General features: G+C 38.2%; 1 long non-coding RNA gene across 6 annotated transcripts in view; it reads right to left on the bottom strand.

Annotated features, from left to right (window-relative positions):
- LOC107309733 overlaps positions 1 to 25,389 on the bottom strand; it is a 269,937-nt gene that overhangs the window by 187,529 nt on the left and 57,019 nt on the right. For all 6 annotated transcript variants that reach the window (XR_004306137.1, XR_004306132.1, XR_004306134.1 and 3 more), the window contains exon 3: positions 7,931 to 8,012. This is a non-coding gene — a long non-coding RNA (uncharacterized LOC107309733). The remainder of the gene's footprint in view (positions 1 to 7,930; positions 8,013 to 25,389) is intronic.

The following is a 25,389-nucleotide window of genomic DNA, read 5'->3' as shown; positions in this document are numbered from 1 at the left end:
CAAGATTTTCCCCAAAAGCAGGCTCCAAACTCTTCAGACACTTATGTTTGATGCAAGTTATGAAGCTCATGACTCACTCCATAGCTGGTCAGAAGGACAGCACACACTTGACAAGAATGCTGATGTAAGGACAGCAAACTGGTCCAAAGTTTGTTGGCTGAGATTTAAAGAAAACAGCCTGTCTTGCTCTGGAGACATAAGACAGCAAGAAAGAGCAGCTTCTTTTGATGCTGTAGTATCAGACTTCATCTTATGACAGATCAATGCCACTCTGAGATAGCTGTTTCACTCTGTGGTGTAGCAAATATGTTTTGATTAATTTTATAAGTGTTTGTGATTGGAATTCTGTATTTCCTGTCTTAAATATTGCAGCCATACTTGTTCAATGCCAGTAGTGTGGCAACACAGCTGATAAAAAAAAAAGCTTACATAAATGCACTGATCACCTGAACAATACAGTATTTGCTATCACTGAGAATGAACAGCAAATAGATCAGTCTGCCCACATCTTTGTTTAACACTTGACCAGAATTTTGCCAAACTCATCTCTAGCACTTAAAGACTTTATTATATTATTATATTATATATATAATATATATATTATATATATATATATATATTATTTTATCTGTCACTCCTTTTAAAAAAAGGAATGTACATGTTCACATGGCCATGAAAAGATAACAAAATTCTGGTATCCCTCTGAACCACATCAGACTGCTCAAGGTTTTTTTTTTCAAAGAATTAACTGTCAGGAAACCACGGAAGTCACACACAAAGAGTAGGAATTTATAATAAAATGAGGGTTTCTTTTTTCCTTCAGGCCAAAAAAGCCCTCCCTTAAGCTTCTGTTATATCACCTGCAAATAATCAAAGAACCCTGAAACAAACTGCCTCAACAAAAGCCTCTTCTTAATTTGGGTAAGTTACTGTTCTATCTGATAGAGCAGGCAGGAAGTGATCCAGCCTGATCTTGTAGCTCAGAAACTGCTTTCACCACTGTCAAGAATTTAAAGTCATTGAGCCACCAGCAGCAATTCCATAAAAACAGAAAGGTATTGTCTAGGAAGAATAATTTTTTGGAAAGGTATTCAGAGGCCAATTTCTGAGCAGTCAGAATGACATGGAGCTACGCATGAAGGGGCAGTGATGAAAACAAAATTAAGACCTAAATGTATAAGATAAACATATGTTTAATACTATTAACAAAAATAAACAAACAAAAAAGAAGCAACTCTTCTCTGCTGATATGAAAAGCTGAGCTTATTCCATAGGTATCATACTTTTACCAATCCTCTGGAAATGTTGTCCTTCAGAACAACAGAGCAGCTCTCAGAATCCTAGAAGGGGCAATTTTGCAGGTGATCAAAGTAAGTCCTCTAAAGAACACTGAACTGTGATATTGCATGGAAGGCCCAAAATTGGGGAATTCACACATGTACGGGAAATCTCTATCGTATCTACTTGCAGCTTTGTGCTCATCCTCCACATTCTGCTGTCCTGAAGTTTTCAGAGGCAGATACTTGCATTAGCCAATGAGAAGAAGATAAGTCTGTTTAACAATAGGAACAAAGATGATTCATGAATGGATTTTAAGTGGTTTTCCCACGGAAAAAGAAGCAGGCAGAAGCCAGTTCCAGAAATTAAAAGTTTCTTGAAGTATTTTACACAAACACAGACAGTAAGCATCCTCAGCAAATGTCCTAATCTTACATGGAAAGACTGGCTATGTACAAGCCAGCAGATACATGACTTTTTCTTCCTTGAATTACATCTTATGAGTTAAGAAGAAAAAACCCACAAATTGCTGTTTATCAACAAAATCACCATCAATATACTTAAAATGTCTATATATTCTGTGTAAGCAGCATTAATTTAAAGGAAATTACCTCAAAATTTCCTTCTATCCCAAGAATAAATCTGTTCCTCTGCAGTTCTGCTCTAAACAACTTCAGTCTTCATCTTGAGAAGAGCCAGTCAGGAAGTGTATTTAAAAATAAAGATTTGTTTTTAACAGCTTTCTGTTTGGAGAAATTTCTGAGAACTTCAACATTTTCAGCCAGAACTGAGCTCTGGTTACAGCAGGAAGAGTGTCCCAAAGGCAGCAGGTCCCAGTGCAGTGCTCACCAGCTGTGCTATTCCACTCACATTATGAGCTCTTTTGCCACCAGGGTTGTGGCAAGCAATAAAAAACAGATCTGTTCTTTTAGCAAGGATAACTCCTTCAATTTGACTGCAACAGTCAATTCACTGATCAGGCTAAATGAACTGCAAGTGATAATTATGATAGAGTATAATGTTTTGTGCATGATGGGGAAAGAAAAAAAAAAAAAAAAAAAAAAAAAAGCACCTTAAGTTTAAGACTTGAAGTTTTGAGCAGCCATCTCTAGCCAACTCTTACTGCTTCTGCAAAGATTTAAGAAGCACTTCTGAGAATTTTCACCACCATTTCTCAGACAGCTGTACCACTCAAGCTATTCACAATCTCAAAGTCTTAAAGAAATAACCACAATATATTTTTCTACAGTTTCCTTCTCATTAAAATGAAACGTCTTAGCCCTATTCAATAATGCCTCAGAGAATAGAGAAACAAAGAAAAAAAGGGAAGAAAGGTCATTGTCAGGCCAAGATCAAGTCTGGAAAATTTCAACTTGAGACATGAGCATTTCAGGAAGTTATAAGCAACTGGAATAATAAAAGAATAACTGAAACACTGTAGGAATTTTAACTAGAACTCTTGCTATGCAAACCGAATATTATTTAATGCATTCTAGCAGCATGCAGAAAAGCTTCTTGGCTGCAACATAAATGATCTATGTTCTCAAGATCACTCCAGCCTGCCTAAGGTAGCAAAAAGAAATGGGAATATAGTACTGATCAGCATAGCTCCCTTGCTTTCAATTATACCATCAAGTCAAAGGAAAAGGGAGCACTATCAAAATCCTCCAGTTTCCAACAGCTCATGTTGTTCAGTGCTGCCATACTTCCTCTCCATCACAGAACCACCAGCTTGGCCAGCGTCTCCCTTAGGCCATCTTTATCAAAATCTGGTTTGTTCCAATGCCTACTACTACAAGAGCATACAGAAGTGAAAAAGCATTTCTTCAGTTTAAAAGAAAGATGCTTTTCAAATCACAGGTTCAGTGCTTTTTGTGCCTATCTCCTCAGCACATTCCCCTGAGCTTCTTTGCAGAATGATCATGAATCAAATGAAGCCTAATCAAAGCTTTCCTCATCTCACTACAGAGGAATTGTCAACAGATGAAATCCACCTTTTCCTGCTTCGCTGTTCCAGAGGATATAGAGAGGCATTCTGCAATTGCTGAATTCCTGCTGAAATAACTGGAAGAATTATTACTTTTCCAAATAGTGCTATGTTTAAAAAAAATTTAAAAGTCAGACATCTATGAAAACTCCCCATGCCAACCCAGGTATTTAAATTATGAAGCCTCCTGCAGAAGAGAAAAGCTCCACACTTTGGAAGTTGACTCCACTTGACTCCACTTAGCAAGTATTTGCAAAGGGTAAGAATGCCTAAATACACAGAGTTGCTCCAGAGGCATTGCCACTAGCATCTTCTTTTAAGTTCCTTCCATACACTGTGATACTGTGAGCATTTCAGTCTGAAACTAGGTCATAAACTTCTCTATTGGAAAGCATTTACAGCTGTTTGGACTGGATTATTCTGTTCAAGAGGTTATAATAATAATAAAGGAAGCCTGCAAGTATACTTTTTCCAAATTCCTAGTATGCCATTGCCAGTTTGAGAAACTGGTTCATTTCTTATCCTTGTTTGGCTCTACTATACTCAATTTTTTTGCTTGCTTTGACCTCATTCTGGACACATAAAACTTACTGTTTCATCTAATTAACATGAAGGAAAATATAAGAAAGTTTCTCATTTAGTCCTGTTCTAGAATAAATTTAGAAGAACACTGAGTGTTTCAAGAACCATTCAGGTATTTGAGTCTTGCCAAAGTTTACAGTCAGTTATATCCTGTTACAAAAAAGAAAAATAAGAAAAACCCTCTGCTCTGTTTTTTCAATTTGTTACAAATTTCCGTCAAGAAACAATCTGCCTCTGCATATTCACATACATCCAGATGATCTGTGGCTAAACCTTATTCTCTTTAGTCTAATCTAGCCTGCTCACTTTCTCCTCTTCCAAACATCCTCAGCTACTCCTTCCTGCACAGGCAAGCACAGAGCATTGGCTGTCTTTCTTACCAGCCTTCCTTTTACAAGACTTAAAACAGTAAGCAATCACACCAGCCACAGTTCAGTCTTGCAAAGTCTGTCATTTGAGATTTCTTCTACTTGCTCTCCATTAAACAGCTGGTCTTGCCAAATTCACCATCCAGCAGCTTCCCAGAAGGGATTCAAAGGAAAACACCTACCCATTTTCTGGGGACTTGAGGAAAAAGGTGTCCAGTTGTTTTATTTAAGTGAGAAAGATGTCTTAGCAACCTTTTGTGTGCTTTTGCATGAGCCATCAGAACAAAGGCAAGGGAGCTGTCCTCAACTGAAAAATCCTTACCTGATATGCTGCACCCAACTTGCTATCTTACAAGGATTCAGCTGAAAGCCCTGGACAATATGGTGACCCTTTCTAAGAGCCGTCTTGTCATTTTCCTTCCAAAATACAAGCACAGAAGGAAAAATGAGGGCAGACTGGATGAAAAATACATGTACAATATTAAGTTGGCCCTGTAATCAGGATCAAATGGCAAGTCCAAGACCTTCATTGCATTTGGAAGAAAACCAAAAAACTGAGAGCAGAAATAAACCCAACTTTTAACCAGCCACAATAATTTCTTCTCCAGAAGATTCTCAGCCAACAAGAAGAATCAGCCTAATTAAATTATTAGCCTTCAACTACATTTTAGCTAAGAGTTTTTTTTCTGCTTCTGTCTGCTTTTCCATAATTTTAAAAGCCTTTACTCTTAAAACTATAGTAATGTATATTCAATTCTTAATATATCTATGCTTTTTCTTCCAAACAGAATCATCTTCAGCACAGGAGCTGCAGCCTTCCATTTGACAATTCTACTGCAGTAGTTAATATTATATATACTGCTCAGTATATTTTCGTGATGCATCATCTAACCAAGTCAGGTAAATTTATACAATGTTCACACTTCCTTTTATAGCCTTGATGTAGCTGCAACACATGGAGTCAGGTCTTCAACACAATGATTCTGCAGCAAATTATTAAACACTATTAAACACTTTTTTTCCTTTTTAACCTACTAAATTCCTGTGAAGCTAACAGCAGTGGTTTGAAGGATATATATTTTTATATACAATATGTAAATATTCTGATTAATAGTCCAATGTTTTAATGCATTGCCAGGAGGCTTGATTCACAACCTATGTCCCTATGATATCTCAACTTCAGTAGTTTCTTCCACACAATCTTGAATTCTACCAGAGAAAAAACAACAAAACTGCCAGGATAACTGCCTCACAGCTTGGAAGACTAAGCATCTTTATTTCTGAAATTCAGAGGAGTGGAATAAAATAAACAAGTCCAAATTACTTGATCTCCTTGTAAACAATCACAATAATATGTGCATTAATTAAAAGCATGGAAAATGAGCTCAAAGGGAAAAGCAAGACAGATGTGAAAAGTTGCTTCAAATCTATTTTGAAGGTGACAGTAATCAGAGTCACAGAAATCCTGCAGTTTCACTTCACTCCATATCTCTTTAAAAAGATACTTTCTTTAAAACATAGTAGCCATCCCCCATTTCCACTATCCCACTAGAGCAGAAAGGGCATTGTGCATCTCCTGGTTCTCCTAGCACATTGTCCTAGTCCCCAGATTAAGTGACATCTTCAAGCAGGAGGTTTAAGGCAGACAGGGAAGGAGACCCGCCTCACCGCATAACATTCAGTTGGGGAATTCCAAACAGTGCAAAATCACTAAGCCCAGAAATCATCTGGGATGAGAACACAGCCCCCCTCCCCCCCCCCCCCCCAGAAAAAATAAAACATGGAATGAGAAAATTATACCCAAAGCTACTCAGCATAGATGCCACCACTGACACAAAGGTCCATCATCTGCAGATTAAGAGCAGTTGCGATAGAAAGCAACCACATGCTTGTTTTTCACCCTTCTCCTTCCCTGGCATCAGCTACCAGCTACCCCCTATAAGACAGTAGACTGCTATGCCTTACTAAAGGTTTAGACTTAAATTGGATCCTTGGTCTAATCAACAATGACACTTTGATTTGTTTGCTGTGTTTATGCTCTTACAAACCAGAGTAGTTGCAAAACACAGTAACACCCCAGGGTCATCTATTTGGATATTTTGTATCCTTATCTGAAGGCAAGGTAGACATCTGGCTTCTGGATGGACACAGCACAGTCTTTGCCTTGCTCATCTCCACAGCACTCTTGCAAAGGAGGAAGAAAAAAGAGGACGACTAGACACCAGAAATAAAAGCCATGCATGTACTCAGGCACCACTCTTTTGCTTCAGTTGAAATGTATGTTGGCAACTCCGTGCAGCAACTTCCCAGCAGCTTTACACTACCAGTGTAACAAGACCCATATGGACAGAGAGCTCTATGGAGTCCAGGAGTTTTGCCCAGAGTACTATTTTTGTGTATCATCCTCCCAATTGTCTTCATTAGGAATGCATGCACATAGGTACCAAGGCACTTCCCACTGACATGGGGACTGGAAAGTTCACCCTTGGCTTCCCAGGAAGACTATGACTGAGCAAGAACTGAATCAAAACCATCATTCCTTGCTTGCCTTTGGGTAGGCTTCAAAGAGCTTGGGTTAACTTCCAGGAGTATCAACAACTTGAACATTACTCCCTGGTTTAGCACAGCCTCAAAGAACAGGTATTAAAGCCACTCAGGATATTCAGAAATTGCCCTTATTTTCAGGGCTATAGTTGTAACTGCTAACAAAATTAAATTCAAAAGTAAATGAAGGAAGTTCTTTTATACAGTGTCAACAAGAAAGACTATAACAGCAGCCAGCTCATTTGTACTCACAGTTCTAATCAATTGCGGAGGACAACTGCATGTTACTGATCGTCTTATATAGTTTATCAATATCACATAACTTTTGTACGTGGCAAGACTGAAAAAGAAAACAGTACTGGCACACATCTTCATACTCTACTTACACTACATTCTTGACATTTTTAATGGAAATAGATCTTTTATATAGTAATTGATTTGTTCAGAAAAAAAAATGAATTTTATGAAGTCTCTGTTTTAAAAGTTGGGATAAGGGCAGAAAGAGTAGAAACCCTCATCAGATAAATCATGACCACTACAGATCTTTGTGCAAAATCTGAGTGACCAAATCTGAATCACAAGGGAGAACAGAAAAGAATTTGCTGGATCCAGTGTCCCCCCAATGAGACAGACAGGAATTCCCTTCCACCATGCAAAAAAAATATTGCTTCCCTCTTTAAGGTGATATTTATAGAAAACTATGAGCAAACTACCTGGTAAAAAGTTTAATAAAGGGTCTACCTCAACATTTTATTTTTCAGCAGAGAAAGCGTGGCTTAAGAGAAGTAAAGCTTTCTGGAATAGATGTTCCAATCTGCTATAAGTTAAAGTAGATGGAACTAATACTAGAAGGAGCAGGTGGGTTGATGGAAGAATTAGTAGTGACAGACTGTATTTTACAATAATCTTCCGATCATTAAAACCCAATCTAACATGTAACGTCATCTGTTGTCAGAGTTACCAAAACTGGGAGGAAAACCAAAAAGCTGTTCATGATGATTTACAGAGAGACATATGCAAACATTCATGTGGACAAGAGATTATTTGTATTTTATATTCAGTGAATTTTGATGCCGTAATGTTGAAGACTGCTACTATTGAAACTTAACCAAAACAATGTGAGGAAAGTTAATGAACAACTGTACCAAATGGAATATATCTGGTTTCCTACCTGGAGTGTGTTCATCAATCATTACTGCTGTGCCAGGAAAATGCTTCAGCAATCATGTAACAAGAAAAGATCTGGACAGTTCCTACATGTTTAAAAAGAAATATAAGCAAGTTACACGATACAGAATTGCACAGCAAATAGTAGAGTCATACTTCAGAGTTCAGTCTCATGCTACACTTGTAAGGATTCTTTTGTTACTGTTCTTTTTCCAGTCTAACTTCTTATTTATAACAAATAAAACTGTGGTGCATTCATCTGAGGCAGAGCTAAAACAACACAAAATTTAATTAATAAAAAGACTGGAAAAATCAACATGATTTGCAATACCAAAAGAAAAGCAGTTATCCCTACTTGGTTTCATGATTTGGCAACTATGCTGCATCCACATATTCACATGCAGATATTAATTCAGAATGTATACAGAGAAGTTTTTCAGTTCTCACTGGAGAAGAAATAATGTTTCTAAATCATGGCCATATTTCACAGAAAGAATGATTTAAGCCAGATGTGAAACACATGGATTTTCTTCAAATATTCTTTTTTTTTTTTTTTTTTTTTTTTTTTGAGTTGGAAAGCTCTATTTTTCTAAAACATCCAGATAAACATCTTAGATAAAACATCTAAAATCCCAGACAGAGCATTCTTCATTTAGAATCATAGAATCACCAAGGTTGGAAAAGACCTAAAAGATCATCCAGTCCAACCGTTCACCTATTATGAATAGCTCCCAGTTGTCTTGTTGTTCTAAAGTCACACCAGAAGTTTGATAAAACACAGTATAACTAATCCAAGTTGCAGTATCCTCACTGTCTTCTCTTTGAAATACAAAATTGGAAAAAAAATACACAAAACTAACATTGTATACATCCGCTTGATTAAAAGAGTAAATACGCAGTGCACATGTATAGCATTTCCAGGACTGATAGCACATCACCATGAAATTCATTGGCAAAACACATTTTCTAGAATACAAGAACAGTAATTTCTCATAAAAGCATGCCTACGTGTGTCATTTTATAAGCAATAGCAAAACTCTGAATAAATTGCATCTCTATTACACATACAAATTTTCCCTATATTCAGTTACCTTAAAGTAAGGTGCAAGGTGCAAACTCTCAGTAGGTTCTACCCAATTCTTAGCAACCTACAACGCATGAAATCACATTCTCTGCTTTGATATTTAAATAGCTATGTCCCATGGATTCCCTCACTTTCCACTCCAGTAAATAAGGCCAGCAATTTATCACCTGAAGCATAGCTACAATGTTTTTTCACTGTATTTCACATATTATGAAACAAGGTTCAGATAATCCACATGGATTATCCCCATCCCATTTTCTACAGGATTTATATTGTCTAATCAAATGCACATGTATACTTGCATAAAAATTAGAATGTCGTCTGAGAAGGAAAAATAGTTTTGCAATCGTTTTTCTAACTCACATCCCTTCACACTACTAAATTCACACACTACTAAATTAACACAGTTAGAAATCAGTCATAAAAATGACAAAGTCTGGCAATACTCTTATTTCATTACTGACTCCTCATATTTGCTCTGCTTAAAAAAAAAATAAAATAAAATAAAAAAAAATTCAAATGTTTACCTCTCAATTCGAACAGTCAAGTAAAAATTCCTCCACTAAAACAGTAGCACCAAAAGCCTGTCTTGGCTAATGCATACCTTCATTTACTTCTACACAACCTGCTCAGCCTCCAGTGAGAATGCCCAGAAACAAGACAGAGCAAAGACAGGACAGTGTGTGGTTACCCAGCTGTAGCTTACAGAGAACAAAAATCTCTTGAGCCTGCATGACTGATGACATGTGAAACAAAAAGGACCATTCACCTTTCCAGCTGGTGAATGACTTAAGAGAAAACCTAACAGGTTTTAACTTGTAGTGTTAGTTCTAGTTAGAACGCAGCTTATAGGATTGATGTGCATTCATGCTATTAAGTGGCTTTTCCAAGAAAACTGAAATCCTCTGTCCACTTTTATATCCTGTTAGCACAAAGTACTCAGTGCAACTATAAAAGACTGTGAAGAACTGACAGGTTTACCTAGAAAGGTTTTGGTCTAAAATTTAAACATTGCAACATACTAAGTTTTTGGAAACCTAAGCAGACTAAGGTGAAACGAAAACATTCAGGAATTCTGCAGATTGTTTCCACAAAATGTGCAAGTGTCTCTTCCAACGTTGCCTCTGTTATTTCCATGAAGTGACTTCTTTCACTGAGGACACTAAGGGACACATACTTGTAAAGGTCAGAACTGTTTTCCTTTTATTGACTCAAAGCTTGCTTCGTGAGGCCTTTCTGATGATAAGACTCTGACTGGCAACTGCTAACTATCCAGGAGAGTGAATGATGGGTGTCATCGTGACACAGCACCTCTGCTCATGATTGCAAGCAGGACAGGCAGTCTTTCTCAGGTGTGCGGCTTGGAGGAGCTGACCACTGCAAAAGGTGATAATGCTTGTGCCTGGCAACAAAGGCACCACTCCCTTCTGGCTTATCTGTTGGGCCAGGTATGTCACACCAAACTAAGGAGAAAAACAACCCCACAGAAATGGAGGATAAAAGGCCCTCGCTAAACTGGGGACTTCGGAGACAAACTCCCAAAGACACCTTTGATGGAGAATTCCCTGAGGGGAAAACCTCGTCGGAAGAACCCCCGGGACCGGCTTGCTGCGGAGCTCCCTGGCTGTCTCCCATCCCCTGCGGTGATCAGACAAGTTCCTGAGATCAACGGACCTACTGTGTACCTAGCTGGACCCACGGTGGTGACTATCTCTTTTGCTCTTTGCAAAGACTCCTTGCTTATATTTCCTTCTTTCCCTATCGCCTACCTTCCCTTCGCCATCTCCCTAAAAACGACTAGGACTTTAATAAACTGGTTGGACCAACGTTTGAACCGTTGCTTCTTAATCTCACACTGGGTATACACATATCAAAGAACCTTGCCTCCCTCCTATAAATTGGAGCGAGACAATACTAAAGCAGAGACTGCCTTCCTGAATGCACAGCCAGAAAAATCACACCATCCAAGATTAAAATGAAGCTGAGAAGAAATATGACTATTTTATCTAAATACAAGTAGTATCTACCTTTAAAAGATCACTGCCACTTGTGGCTAATTAAAGCCACATTGATATTATTTGTTTTAAACAAAAGACCATCAGAAGCATTTGATGCCGGGTGCTGGAGCAAGGATGTAATACAGGCCAAAAAGTTATATGGATTCCTGTGCAGACTGTGGCTCCTCAACCATCTCTGCAGCCTGTTGGTGGTCCCTGCAGTTTCAGAAGGTGGTCCACAACATAATCATGAGGAGGACAAATTGAAGCCACATTTCTGTTTGTGCAAGCAAGAAAACAACAGGAGAGAAATAAAAGGAACAGATGAACATCTGAAGTCTAGCATGATTCTCATTAGGTCCCAAATGAAAACCATTGTTGAAGCACAGCACAGTATTGTCCCTATTCTCTGAGAAAAAGAATTAGGCTTTGATGAAACCAAGACAGAGGAATAATTTCTCAAGTTATCTGTTTGCAAATACAGACACAAACAGGTCACAAAAGGGCAGCACCTTTTAAGTAAAAGTAAGAAACAAAAGCATAAAAAAGAATCCACAATGCTCTCTAGTTCTAAGTGTGTGCTCAATCATCACCTTCGCTCCGTACCATGAAAAATTCTGTTCACACACCAGACTTCATTCCTTGGTTACAATGCAAAGAGCTCCTGGCAGGCAACCTGGACAGGCATTATGGCATTCTGCAGCCAGGGCTCCGTAGAGTTAGCTGCCTGCAAACCAGAGCCATCTCTGCACCCAGATGGAGTGAGTGACAAAGCTGAGATCTTGCTACCAGAATTAGAGAACTTTCTTCTCATTTCTTAAGCAGTGCAGTCACATTAGTCAAATGTAATTACTTGTTTACCTTCCTGAGGAATTGGATGCAAGTATTGCTTTGAATATTTAGACAATATGGTTGTTTGAAGCTGGCTGCTCCAAAGTGCCAGGAAAGTCAAAAAAGCATAAGGCATCCCTCAACAGCCAACAAACAAGAACTTATGAATGAGGAAGTTCCCAGGTGCCCCTCTGATTTCCAGCAGACCTGAAAAGAGGTACACAGCAGCTGCTCTGAAAGTAATGCCCCCTTTTTTATTATTTATGATATAAGAGGAAGATGGTGGTGGTATGGAAGTAGAGGTTGAACCTCTTCATCAATAACTTATTATATTTAGCTGCCATGCAACAGACTGCACGTGAGGGGCAGTCTGACAAAATGGTGTCTGACATAGAAGTGCGCATGAAGCAGAATTTTGGAACTGAATTCCTCCATGTCAACAGTTTATGGGCTGGTCTGACCCAATTCTGTGACTAGTTGTGCAGAGGGATTTCACAAAATCCACACCTTCTGAAAAGGGAAACAGGGGACCCCAAAATAATTAGAAAACAGCAGCAACAATCTGAGGAGAAACAAACTAATTTACTAAATATGGAATTGGAATGCAAGATAACACACTGTACTACAATGTCATTAGAATTGAAGCTAATAAATCAAATATAATGAGAGAGTATCTGAAAGATGCAGGTCTTACAATAATGCTGAAGTGATGCGCACAGTTGGGACGGGCAGCAGCCAAGAGAGATGAAGGAAAAGAGCAACAAAGAGAAAAGCCTGATCAGGTGACCTTGCCAGGAGTTCTATCTCCTCTCTGACCACAAAGCCCCCTGGGGAATGTAGTTCTTCTCTTCCAGACAGGTACCCAGAACTGGAGCATTAACACTTTAACTCCCAGTGCACTACATGATGTTATGATGTGGAATACCAGCAGCCAAAAATCATAAAACTATGACACCCCTTGTGGAAAAAACTGCACCCATTGACACTCACTGATGTTTTCTGAATGCTGCTGGAGACCAAACAGTGAATCTAAGCATAGTGAGGCAATGGGTAGTGTGTCTCAGCAGTAGAAATAGCAACAGTGAGACTCCTCTGCTGATGCAGATTTCCACAAGCACAGCACACAGGCTGTTCATAACTGAGAGTTTGCTCTATCAAATAGGTTATTGAGCTCTTTCTATCTGATGCACTTTCAATGGAAATAAGACATTTTCAGAGAAACCTGCATACAATTTGGAGAAGAAAACATGAGGTCCATGTACACAGATGAAGAATCACCATAAACATTTTCTGCTTTTGCCAGGAGTTTAAAACCAGATTATATTGGCTGCAGGAAATAACACACACTTCTGGAGCAATGAGACACAAGCTCAACATTTGCAGCTGTTAGGATCAGTCCAACCACAGCTATCTGCATAAAGGCTAAAGGCTAAAGATGGTGTGAAATGATGAAACATCAGGAATCACTCATTTTCTTTCATAAGCAACCTTGTTACCAGTGAAAAAAACTAACATAGCATTTAGTTAAAAAAACAAAAACTTGTAGGCAAGGAATTAAAGTGCTCCCATGAACTAGTTCAATCCCATCCTTCATTACCATTTGAGAAGTGCAACAGAAGCAGGAAGGCAGAGGCATGTAGAGCTGAATAACCATTTGTTAGCAATTTTAATAGTAAAGCTTTATGCTCCCTCCACCCCTTCCATGGTCTTTTGTACTTATTATAGTGAAATTAGGAGTTTTTTACTCTAAGTGAACTCCTGCTAATCTTTTTATTTAGGTTCGGTGCTACAGTACTGACCCTGCAAGAACATTCATCTACATTCACAGCTGGAGCTGCAGAATCTGGCTTGGAGGAATAAATGACTTTGCAAGGCAAAAGCAACTGAAAGGCCAAGGGCTTATCTAAAAGCAAATCTAAATTTGACCATCTTAAACAAAGAGCATGATGAAAACAGAACAAATAATCAGACATCTCATAAAAAACTGATATCCAGGATATCTGACATTAAAGAAATACAATGTATCACTTCAGATTATTTTTTCCTATCATACCATACAGCATAGGTCAGTTCTTAAAAAAGAAAAAGAAGAAACTGAATTTTAATGCCAGATTAAATTCAACCCCAGTGATCTGCTATGAAGAGAGCAGCCAGATTTAGAAGTGCTCAGCTCCATCCTTTCTGCCTGACCTTTTATTATCTCATACCTTTGTCAGATACTTGCTCATTTGCAATATTAATCTAAAGTTACATTACCAAATGAAATACTGGCACTTGCTTAAATTTGCTTGTCAGCTTCTCAGACCATTTTCTTTACTGTAAGTAAACAATAGAAGAGATGCAAAGGACAGTGGAAAGTCAGGTTGTATGCACATAATTCACCCACTTGTGGCCATCAGGACAGGGAGTGCAGAAGGGCATCAAAACAACCTGTGAGCAGACAGAATGGTAACACACGGAAGCTAAAATCTGGATCTTCCACTTTGGATGAACTTCAGGAAAATAATATTCTTGATATTAAAAAAGAAAATTTATAGAATATAGTTCAGGTTCAGCACTTCTTACAACACTCCTTTGCTAAATGTTCAATAAATGCATCACCGCTGTTTTGCACAGAACATATTTGGTGACTTTAACTTGATAACAAGTGCATACATTCATCACCATTTTAATAATATGAAAGCTTGACCCATTAAACTGATCTGGAATTATTTGTACATCCACATTCACAGCAATTTATTTTGGGCATATTGCAGTGAACTGCTTACTTAGCTTTTCTAAAAGCTGGGCATCTCTGACATTTGAGACCTCAATATCTTAAATTTTTCAAATCATTGCCTTCCTAATCAAGGAATAAATGGACATAAAAGCTTCATTCAATGAAAATAATTCAGAAGCATATTCTATTGTGAGGAGAATCTCGGCACAGAAAAGCCAGAGCATATTTTATTCTTACCCATGTTCCAATTTCAGTATTCAACTTACCTGCATTCACAAAAAACAGATTTGCAGCAAAATTTTGCATCCACACTGGAACTCTTACAAAAGTCCATCTGATGCAGCATGAGCAGCACTTTACTGAAGCTAGTAAAGCAGTAGAAACAAAGTCAAAAAACCCTATAGATTTTTGGAGATCCATACTATTTACCACCAAAACAACAGCAAATCTCCCTTAGGTCCAGGATTTTTATCCATCTCAAGTGAAAATACATTTAATTAAATCACACCAATGATGGAACATTCACTCACTTTGCCACTCCACTATCCATTTATTTTTACTAGTCCATTTAGCATAGATGCCCTTAACATTGTGTTTCCAAAGAGACCCAACTTAAAAGAAGATCCAGGTCAAGCTGATTGAAATTATCACTCTGGCATTGCACTAAGGAAATCTTACGCAGCGCCAAGCACTTTTCAGTCTATGGAGGTTTCCCTGCTGCCAGCTGCTGGATGAGAAGGACAAGATCTAGGAGGAGAGGCCAAAGGGAACATGGAGTCCTTTGCTGCTGTTCTGGGATGAGGTTGGATCTGCCTTACAGATCCTCATCTTGCTGCACATTTCAGTTCTTTGACATACTATCTGTTGCACAGATTCTTCCTAAAAAATGTTTTCATGCAAATTCTATTAAATACTTCTATGCATAGTGCTATCAGCACCTTAGAAAGAATGGTGTAGTACTGATGTTTTGATTGTTTTTCCTCATTTAGTCTTGCTTAACACTGCCAGTCCCCCAAAGGGACAAATTCCCTGGGCAGGACCCACCAGGTCACACAACTTAAAGTGGTCTCTGCAGGTCAGCTATGCCCACAGTGCTCCCAGGTTAAGTGAGTTCAAGCAATGAAGCTGGAGCTTGATACAGAAAGAACAGTGGATGCCTAGGAGCAGCCTAGATGACCTATTTGCACCACATTGCCAGAACCAGAAAATTCACTCTATGCTTCTTTCCGAAATACCTAAATTAAAAACAGCCTTCAAATTAAAAGCTTGCTTAATTCACTTAGAGAAAAAGAAATAGAAAAGCCATCATGAGCTATGATTGCACCAACTTGTTTCTTCCCTTTTCTAATTTTGTTCTTTTTATTATCATTATCCCATGTGGCTTTCAGGAAGTCCCTACAAGCTAGTCGCTATTATGAAGATGGCCTATTTTAATCAGTCCCTTGACAGGAACAGCTAATTATCTAACTTTTCTGACCAAACTACCAGATGGCTCCTGTTCTACACTTAACTCAATTTTAGTTTTCAATCAGTAATGTTATTTGCATATTAGATGTCTGTGATGACACAGAACAGAAATAAATACCAATACCTAAGGTACACACTGAATACTTACTGTACTCTCCAATTAAAGAATAAAAATACAGTTACTTAAAATGACAGGCATCTCCCACATTTTCTTTTCTTTTCTTACTGAGTTCCTAAAAGCCAGAGGCTTCCCTTTTGCAAGCAGGTTCCCACCACCATTAGGCTGTCAAAGCTGTGCACCCACCTGCACCACACACCAGAGGCAGTTATCTACAGAAGTCGGCAGGCTTGGGCCAGCTCTGGGTCAGGCAGGATTTGACTGTGTCTATTGCAGTATAAGACAACCTGTGATAGAGTAAAAAACAGTGAGGGCATGAAGGCAGCAGCCAGTCCTGGTATGCCCTGGGAACATGCAGCTGTGTCTGAACAAAGCCAATAGGAACCATCTATGAACGAGCTGAGGACAAGATAACTCAAGTGAAGTTTTGTGAATAAATCCTTATGTCCGTGACAGCACTGGATTTACTTATTTATTTATGGTAGTTTGTTTCTTTTTTGATTGTTTTTAAAGGAATAGACTGATACAGGAGAAAACATGGCAAAACAAGTAGGAATGAGAACACAATCTTAAAGCTCCTAAAGCATACTGTAAGCAATGAAAAGTAAGGTGTCAAACAGTAATACTTCTTATTTTAAGGAGTATACAGTCACTCATCTTTAAGCACCTTCTCTAACAGGTTTTGTAAATATTTCAAAAATATGAAATAGAACCCATCCTAAACTGACAAAACTTGTTTTAGTCACCTTAACACCAAAAACATGCGTACTTTAGCTGCTAGCAATGGAGGAAAAGGAAAATTATTCTAATCCATTAAAAATAAATTATTTCTGTAAAGATCTGGAGAACAACATTCTATATTACCATAGATTTTACAATAACAGTTACAGTGAGTTAAGAGCCCCTTGGTACTTTACAGCAGTGTAAGAAAGACTAAGCATAAATAATCAGCAGGGAGACAGGCCAGGTGAACACTTGACATTCAAGAAACAAAACTGAGCTTTGTTAGTTAACAGCCATCACAGCTCCACTTGTAAGGCTTCTCATCTTTGAATGTATTGTGACAACAATATTTGTTCAATAAATGGCACACCTATAGACTGACAAAGCCGATAAAAATTTTCAGGTTTGGGTTTGTTCTCCAAAACTGCATTGATCTTCACATCCCAAAGTGAAAAACAGGGTTCATTTTCTGTCACTACAGCCCAATAGAAATCAGTTCCCAGAACAAATACTCCAATAGAAGCACAAGGTAAATAGAAAAAAATTTATATTTGCTTGAAGATTTTTATGTTGGATTAAGGCAAGCAATTCCAAAACATGGCTGTAGTTTACTTTCATACCATTAATCTTCCAATCAAAGACTGTAATATCTATTTTTAGTAATCTGCAGAATTTTTGGAGCTGATTTTAGAGTCAAGGCTGAGCATAAGAGGTCTTGGGAAGCTGACTGGAGCAGAACATACAAAGACAACCTCCAGTTATATTTCACAGAGCCATAGATCCTCCTGAAATGGAAAACAAGAATAACCACTGCCAAGAAAACTAAGCTTGCTTAAATTTTCCCATGTAGTGCTGTTTAATATTCAGCTAACCAGCCTGGGTTCTGACTGACTGTTAACACTGCAGTGCCTGCTGCTACTCCTCAGTTTCAGCTGCACTAAATCAGTAGCAGTGTGATAGAAATCGTGCTTTAAAATGAAGTTTCCTAGATCTCTCAGCTCCTGTCATTTGGGTGACCAGGTGTAGCCTGAACAAGTCCTTACTTGCCAGCCAAACACCAGCATAGAACAATATCCTGCTTTTTCCCGCAAATCCTACTTTCCATACACAATAACTGGAGCTAGAACTTGCCCTTTTGGGGGATTAACATATCCACTCCCAACAACAAACTATGTTTGGATGTCCTGTGACTTCAGTTCCCCTTTTACACAAAAAACTCCTTCACCACAAAGGTGATGGAAAGTTCAATCCACTAGCGAACATAAAATGAGTCTTCCTGACTCACTCTGTGGGATTTCTGATCCTCAGTGACTTAAAAAATTTTCAGCTACGCCACAGCATCTCATTGCACATGTATGTGTTGCCTGTGTCCATCCTGCAGTATGATTCACTTCCTGTGAGCAACTTTATTAACTGGAAGTCTCTTAAGAGAAAATAATATCTCAAATACAGCTATGAAGAACAAAGATAAGAGTTTTCTTGACCAAGACAACAGGATATTTCAAGAGACACAGCTAATAACACTAAATGCACACACAGCTACAAAAGTTACTGCATGTTACTACTAACAGCAAATATTTCCTTCCTTTCTACATGAAATAAGATGATTGAATGGAACAATCAGTCATTTTTACCCTATTTGGATCCTTACCCTGTACATATAAATACACAATTCCTTAAGTGCTAGTACTCTAACACTAGGTCACTCCAAAAGTAATGCCTCTATTTTATGTCCATGAGAACTACAACATATACAAAGATCTCAATAACACTGCATGTAAGAGCAAATTTTCAGCTACTAAACACCGATTTTTCAAGATAGTCACCACCACTAGCTACACATTTTTGCTGGTGATGAACAAGAGTTTGCATGCCACACTTAAATCACCACCACCTCACTGTGTTCACATATACTGTTTGGTCTCCATCAAAGTTCTGCAAGTGCCAGTGGGTGTCAGTGGGTGTCATTTTCCCACACATACACTGCGGCATTCAATTTCACAATTTTGCTTCATCCTTTCCTCTATGGAAACCACCATTTTGTCAGACTGTCCCTTTGCAACCATCTGTCACACAGCAACAGAATGTTGAACCATCCAGCCAACGTTCTGTTACTTCTACTGCCATACTACTAACATCCACCTCTGACATCATGGACCAACATAATAAAACATTACTTTCAGAGCAGCACTAGTTTATATGAAGACCTTAGCTCCAGCTGATTTCTATAACCTTGTATTATAAAATGGTTAAAAGCCATGTCTTAACATAATCTATTAAAATGACTAACACAGGTGAGAAACAACAATGTTACATGCCCTTTACATAGGCATCAGTCAGGACAAGCCATATTAGCAAGCTATCTTCTTTACTGGAAGGAACTGATAAGGTCATTTCTGTAGTGTTTTAAATCCTAACTCATACTTTGTCCCACTTCGCAAGCAGGAAGGTTTCACTAATGGGCACCTGTAGGACCAGAATACATCCTATCATCCAGCACATCAAATGATACATGTAAAGTTAGTGAGTATTAGCACACAATTTATGATTTGACTTATGAATGCATCCCTGCATTTTACATTAGTAACATGTACATGTTAAAAAACAAACAAGCTTCACTGAAGGAAAGGAGTGTTAACACTAAAAACATACTGCAGAGTGAAATCCATGGCTACACATGGTGGTTCCAAAATGCTATTTTTTCTTTATATAAAACAGACTGAGGTTTTTTTTTTCTCCTTCTGCTTTCCCACTTTTTGACTTCATCATTGTACAAGGAGCCTTTGATGCATTCACCCAAAACAAACAAATCTTTGCAACTCTTGCAATCTTCTTTTTGGCCACCCAGCAAGAATCTAACACGATTCCCCATCTGAAGGCCACCAATGAACAGTACTAGCAAGGGGAAAATAAAAGTTGCAGTCCAAATGTAATAATTACATAATATTTTTTTCTAATAAAATGAAACACATTACAATACATTAAAATCTTCATCAATCAGCGTTGAAGAATGTGCAATATTCACTGTTTAGCGTAGTGAAACTGAAAGAGTAGAAAATCTTTCTCAGTGGTTAGATGAAAACTCTAAAAGTGACAAATCTCTCAGCCAAACAGTAGTGCCAGTACCCTAATTTGGACACCTATTTTAAAAGGACATTCCCTTGAGATACACCAAAGGAACCCTTCACATGCACACAAACACTATATTAAAATATATTAAGAAATAAGATTTCCTTTTTCACGCTTTTTATTATGAAACAACCCATAACTTTTAGGTATCTTAGGATTTACTGCATGTCATTTTCTTATAGTTATTTTTGAACATCAATATCATTTTTAAAAGTACACTTAGAAAATTACAATATATTGTAATAACAGTTTAATATGATAATTAACTGTGGATGCAGAGATTCTGAAGTAACGTTCATGTGGATAAGTACTCATAAAAGAAACAGGGAGAAATTCTCATCAAGACATATGGATGCACAGCAATATTATATTGCCAGCTTTGTCTTTTATTTATTCTCATATGAAAGCTGCAAAGCTTATCTTTACCCCTCTTAAGGGACAGTAAACCAAAGCTCCTAAACAGTGGAGGAAAAACAGGCTGTCAAATGTACTATTTCTGCAGTAAAACATTATGATCTGAGTACATATGTGGGCTGCTCTGAAAGTAATGAAACAAGAGGTGTTATCTTGGCCCATCATATCAGGGGCAGAAGCTGGTGGTATGTCAGTAGAGGCTGAACCTTCCTGCCAATATCCCATTACATTTTGTTGCTGTGTGACAAATGGCACATGATGTGGAAGTGTGAAGGAAGCAAAGGTGTGGAATTGAATTCCTCCTTGCTGAAAAAAATGGTACCCATTGACATTCATTGATGCTTGCTGAACGCTGAAGACAACCAAACAGTGGCTGTGAGCAAAGCTAATGGTGGCAACTACTTTGAAAACAAAAAGCATTTAGCAGCTGATAATTTGCTCTTTCAAATAGTGTTATTGTGCCCTTTTCATCTGCTGTAGTTTCCACAGAAATAAGTAGAAGACATGACTTTTGGAGCAACCTACATAAAACAGGTCATGTCAGAATTGAAAGAAAATCATGTGAAATAGCTGTGCAAAAATGAATGATATAGTCCAAGAGCATGTTTTGCAAATCAGGGCAGTGAATATTTGATTCATAATTGCAGTCCTATGCTATTTCTCTTAAATGTGAAAACAACAATGACATATCAGGTAAGAAGCTTGTGGCTGTTAAACAAGACAGTGATAGGAAATTGCTTGTGAAAAGCATATTGAAATATCTTGATTCAAGTGGCCAATAACACCAGTATCCAGACTTTCCAAGTCTTACTGTCAAGAAAAAAAATACGTGTCTCTGGAACAAATTCAGGGCCACACATTTATGCCAAGCTCTATACAAAATCTGAAGGAATAATTCTTCACTGGTGCAGTTGTATTTGCAGCAGTTAATAAGCAAACCGGTAAGACATTTGTATCCTAGACTATCATCACCCAGCAATGCAAATAAACTTGACAGAACTCAATCACATACTTAACAACAGAATTAAATATATATATATTAGAAAAATTAAATATATATAAGCCTTACTAAGAATAAACACATCTTAAACTATTTCACAATACTTCTTTTCTCCAGAAAGGGAATTACAATGTTTTCACAACACACACCACTGCAATATATATATACATATTACATCACTGAAAAAAGACAACACACAGGGTACTCAAACACTACTGCTGTCAATCCTGGCTCCACCCCCTTACACTCAGTGCACTGCTTGCACCTGAGATCCCCTGGATTGGCCCTGCCTTCCCACCAGGTGTTCAATTGCCGTTTCAGGGCATGACTTAGTATTTCTGGTACCATGGTCCATGCACCATGAATAAGGAAGTCTCTCTGGAAGGTTTTGGCTTTTTGAAGGCATTCCTTCACCTTCCAGTTAATGGAATGGAAAACTCATCGTCCCTAGTGAAAATTGTCTTTTATTGGGATATTTCTTTCAAATGGATCTAAAATATATCAACCAATATATCTAAAATAACTAAAATGCCATTTACAGAAACAATCTGGTTATGGTTGAACATTTGATAATTTATTTGCAGAAAGCCCAAATCACTTTCAGAATAAAGCACTTTTTCAAAGGCACTTGGTGGATGCTGAATCTATTAAAACTATTTTCTGAAAACATTAATACGTTCCTTTCTGTGAAATCCAGTTCTGCATTCTCAATAGAAAGTACATCAACCTCTTAAATAAGCAACCCATATAGGCATGTTTCCAGCTTCTTGCAAGCAGATGAAGACTGAAAATACTGCAAATCTGGAGGTAGGGCCCAGTTGCTGCCTTTAAAAAAAGCATTTGTTTCAGCCCAACATCCTCGTCAATACGATAAAAATAAATATTCTCACAATTTGGAATAGTCTTTTTCCCAAGTCATAGAAAAAAGAATTTTCCATTTGCAGGAAAGCACTCTCCAGTCTTAGAGACTAACACAGAAATAAGAAAAACTCATAAGAACTCATCAATAAGATAAAAAAAATAACAAAGAAAGGAAGAAAATTATGATGCATTGTATTTCCAACATAGCTTCTTGAAATAGCAATTGTCTGGAACTTCTTACATACTTATCACTATGATATTGAAAGAAAAAAAATCACACAAAGACATAAACTTCTTCATAAAGTAAATCCATATGTTTTCCGTATCCTCATGAAGGATTCAGAGAGAATACGTGCAACATTCCATGTATTTTGATTGCCAGAATGCTGATTTCTGCACCATAAATCAGCTAGCTATCAATAACAATTCAGGGGAGACAGGAGTAAGTAGTAATCCGACACTAATTTTTTTAAGGAAAAAAAGCAGATGCACAGAAATGGATATGACACCTTCTGAAAGCTACCAGGGACCACTTCTTAGTGGACTTGGTGTCCTGGGGAATCCTCCCTCACACTCACAAAGAAGAAGCAGGAGTCTCACACAGGCATTTCTTGCTTATTTGGAGGAAAGTGGGTGGAAGTAAAACGTTTAGTGTGTTTTCAGCTTGCTCTTGCATGATTTTACCCCTGGAATGAGGCCTAACAGAGCTCTCCCAACATGTCAGCTCCCCATGGTCCTGAAATGATCTATGTGATCATGGTTTGGGAATCTTCATGCTGGGTCATTAGGAAAAGACATTGATAATGGAGTTATAGACCGTAGTCAGCAAAAGCACACAGCTTTAAGCAAAAACATCCTTTCCAACTAGGGCTTGTTTCTGCAAACTGACATCTAATAAACCTCCCACAGAATGGCCCTAACGAAAACCACACAGTAAATATTTAATTTAAACACCATGCGACTGGCCAGGGGCCGGTTCCATAGCCTTTAATTGATATTCTCCATTAGCAGACAGGCCAGGGAGAGTGACACAGCATCCCTCCACAGGATAAGGTCCAACCTGGCCTGCTCCTGCCACCAAGCAACATGGCCTGCCCACACAGGCCCACTTGCAGCCTGCATATGGTCCTGATCATCTTAAGGACAGGGAATCAGCTCCCTGAACTGATTCTATTTAACATTAACTGGGAGAATGTGGATTTCTGTCAGTAGCTGCAAGAAACCGAATACAAAGAGCAATGAGGAAGTTTTCCGAACAAGTGTTTTCTTCAGTGGAAAAAGGAGAGAAAATCCACAGACCTTTCTGATGCATGTTTGTTCTACACCAGATTTCTAAACCACCTTCAAACTCTTCACATTTACAGTTCTGTGTACTTAACAGCATAGTTCTTCTTTACTAACTTTACATTTTTCTTCTATTGTTCCCTGCATTTAGATAAGCTGACAGACTTGGCACAGGACAAGCCTCTTCATCAGGGAAATGTGTGCATGGACATCTGAGTGTGTGAATAGCAATACCATAAATGGACACTGGAAAAAGCTGGCATACTTAATGGTTACCATTTTATTAACTAAATCACATGCATCCAGTTTCCAGTGGTGTCTGGCAGCATATTATTAAGCTAAAATCATTGAGATGAAATGAATATGGAGTATTGGCTTTTTCCAAATAATAATGGATTTATTTCTCTTTTCAGGTACAAACAAACACTGTCCATAGGAGAAAGATGGAGAAGGTACACACTGGGAAAGCACAAAAAAAGTTTCCAAAGCACACCTTAAATCTGTGGTACCATTTAATCCATCTGCTTTCTCCAGAACTATCCAGACTAGAAACATGAAGAACATTCCCTTGTCCTCAAGCTACCAAATCTGGATGCAAAGGTCTGACAGAATCAGTTTGGGGAGCTCGTCAAATCCACCTGCATCAGGCATACAGAGGTCTAGGTGAAAACGTAGTCTCTTAGTTCAGCAAACTGTCATTAAGACTCAGGATTTCAGTACTTCTACAAAGTGAGTAGCTACACACAAGTTGGAAAAGCAAACAATTTAACTGAGATGTTTTTGTATCATCATTGAGGTTATTCTCATGTGCAACAATATAAAAAGAGCTAAGTCCACTCTAACCATGAGCTTACCTCAATAGAAAAGCAATGAATCGGTGACCAAAGAAGGAGCTACAGGTTCTCGGAACAGCAAATCAGTGAGGTCACATTCAAAACACACTCGACACAGAAATAACTCAAGTGAAAAATACAGATGTTACTCAACCTTTCCATTCCAAGTGAGAGGAGGAAAAAAAATGAGTTAGGAAAGACTGCAGACTTGCTTGCATGAATAAACACTTTTAGAAGCAAATTAAGAGGAAGTCCAGGTGCTGCAAAGAGAGAAAGGATTAGCAAAGATGACAGTGTCTCAGAGTAAGAAGTGTAGAAACTTTAAATTAATAAAAAAATAAAAAAATTAAGTGGCTTCTGGAATTTGATGCTAGCAGCTGATCTGCTCCGATATGCAAGACAGCTTGCTACTTCAGCTGGAGATGCTGCTTTAGGTGTATTCTGCTCCCATTAGATAAAGAGAAAGCATAGGCAAACAAAAAACAAAGTGAGACTCTTATTCCAGGCCAAAATGTTCTACACAGTGCTAAGCATCGAATCAGGCTAAAACAATGCAAATGATGCAGACTTCAGAATTGGTGAGAAAAGGCCAGAGACAGCTACTGCCAAACTATTCTAAGCATCACACAAGCAATTTGGGCCAAAGTAGTCAATCTGAAAGCCTCAGCAGGTCACAGGCTCAGCATGGTGACTCAGTGTATTTCTGACTCTCATGAAGGGCTCTGGTACTCCTCCAAGCAGAAGAACCTGCTGTATCCTCTCAGACACTTCCTGCCAAGCATGGGGCCCAGGGAAAGTTATTTGAGGGAGGTTTTCAGTAAACATAAGACATAACTTCTGACAGAGTGCTATAAAACAGGACGAACAAAACTTCACTAGTAGCCACTTTGGAGCAGTAGCTTCTTATTCAGTCCTCTCTGATTACAGTTGTGGCACCCATAAGTTTCATCTCCACACCTTACTACTAATAACCAAAAATGAACAGCTTTGTTAGAAAAGTACA

Source organism: Coturnix japonica, chromosome 2 (genome assembly GCF_001577835.2).
Source record: "Coturnix japonica isolate 7356 chromosome 2, Coturnix japonica 2.1, whole genome shotgun sequence".
NCBI lineage: Eukaryota > Metazoa > Chordata > Aves > Galliformes > Phasianidae > Coturnix > Coturnix japonica.
Note: the sequence above shows the minus strand (reverse complement) of the source record. Positions and strands in the feature narration are given on the sequence as shown.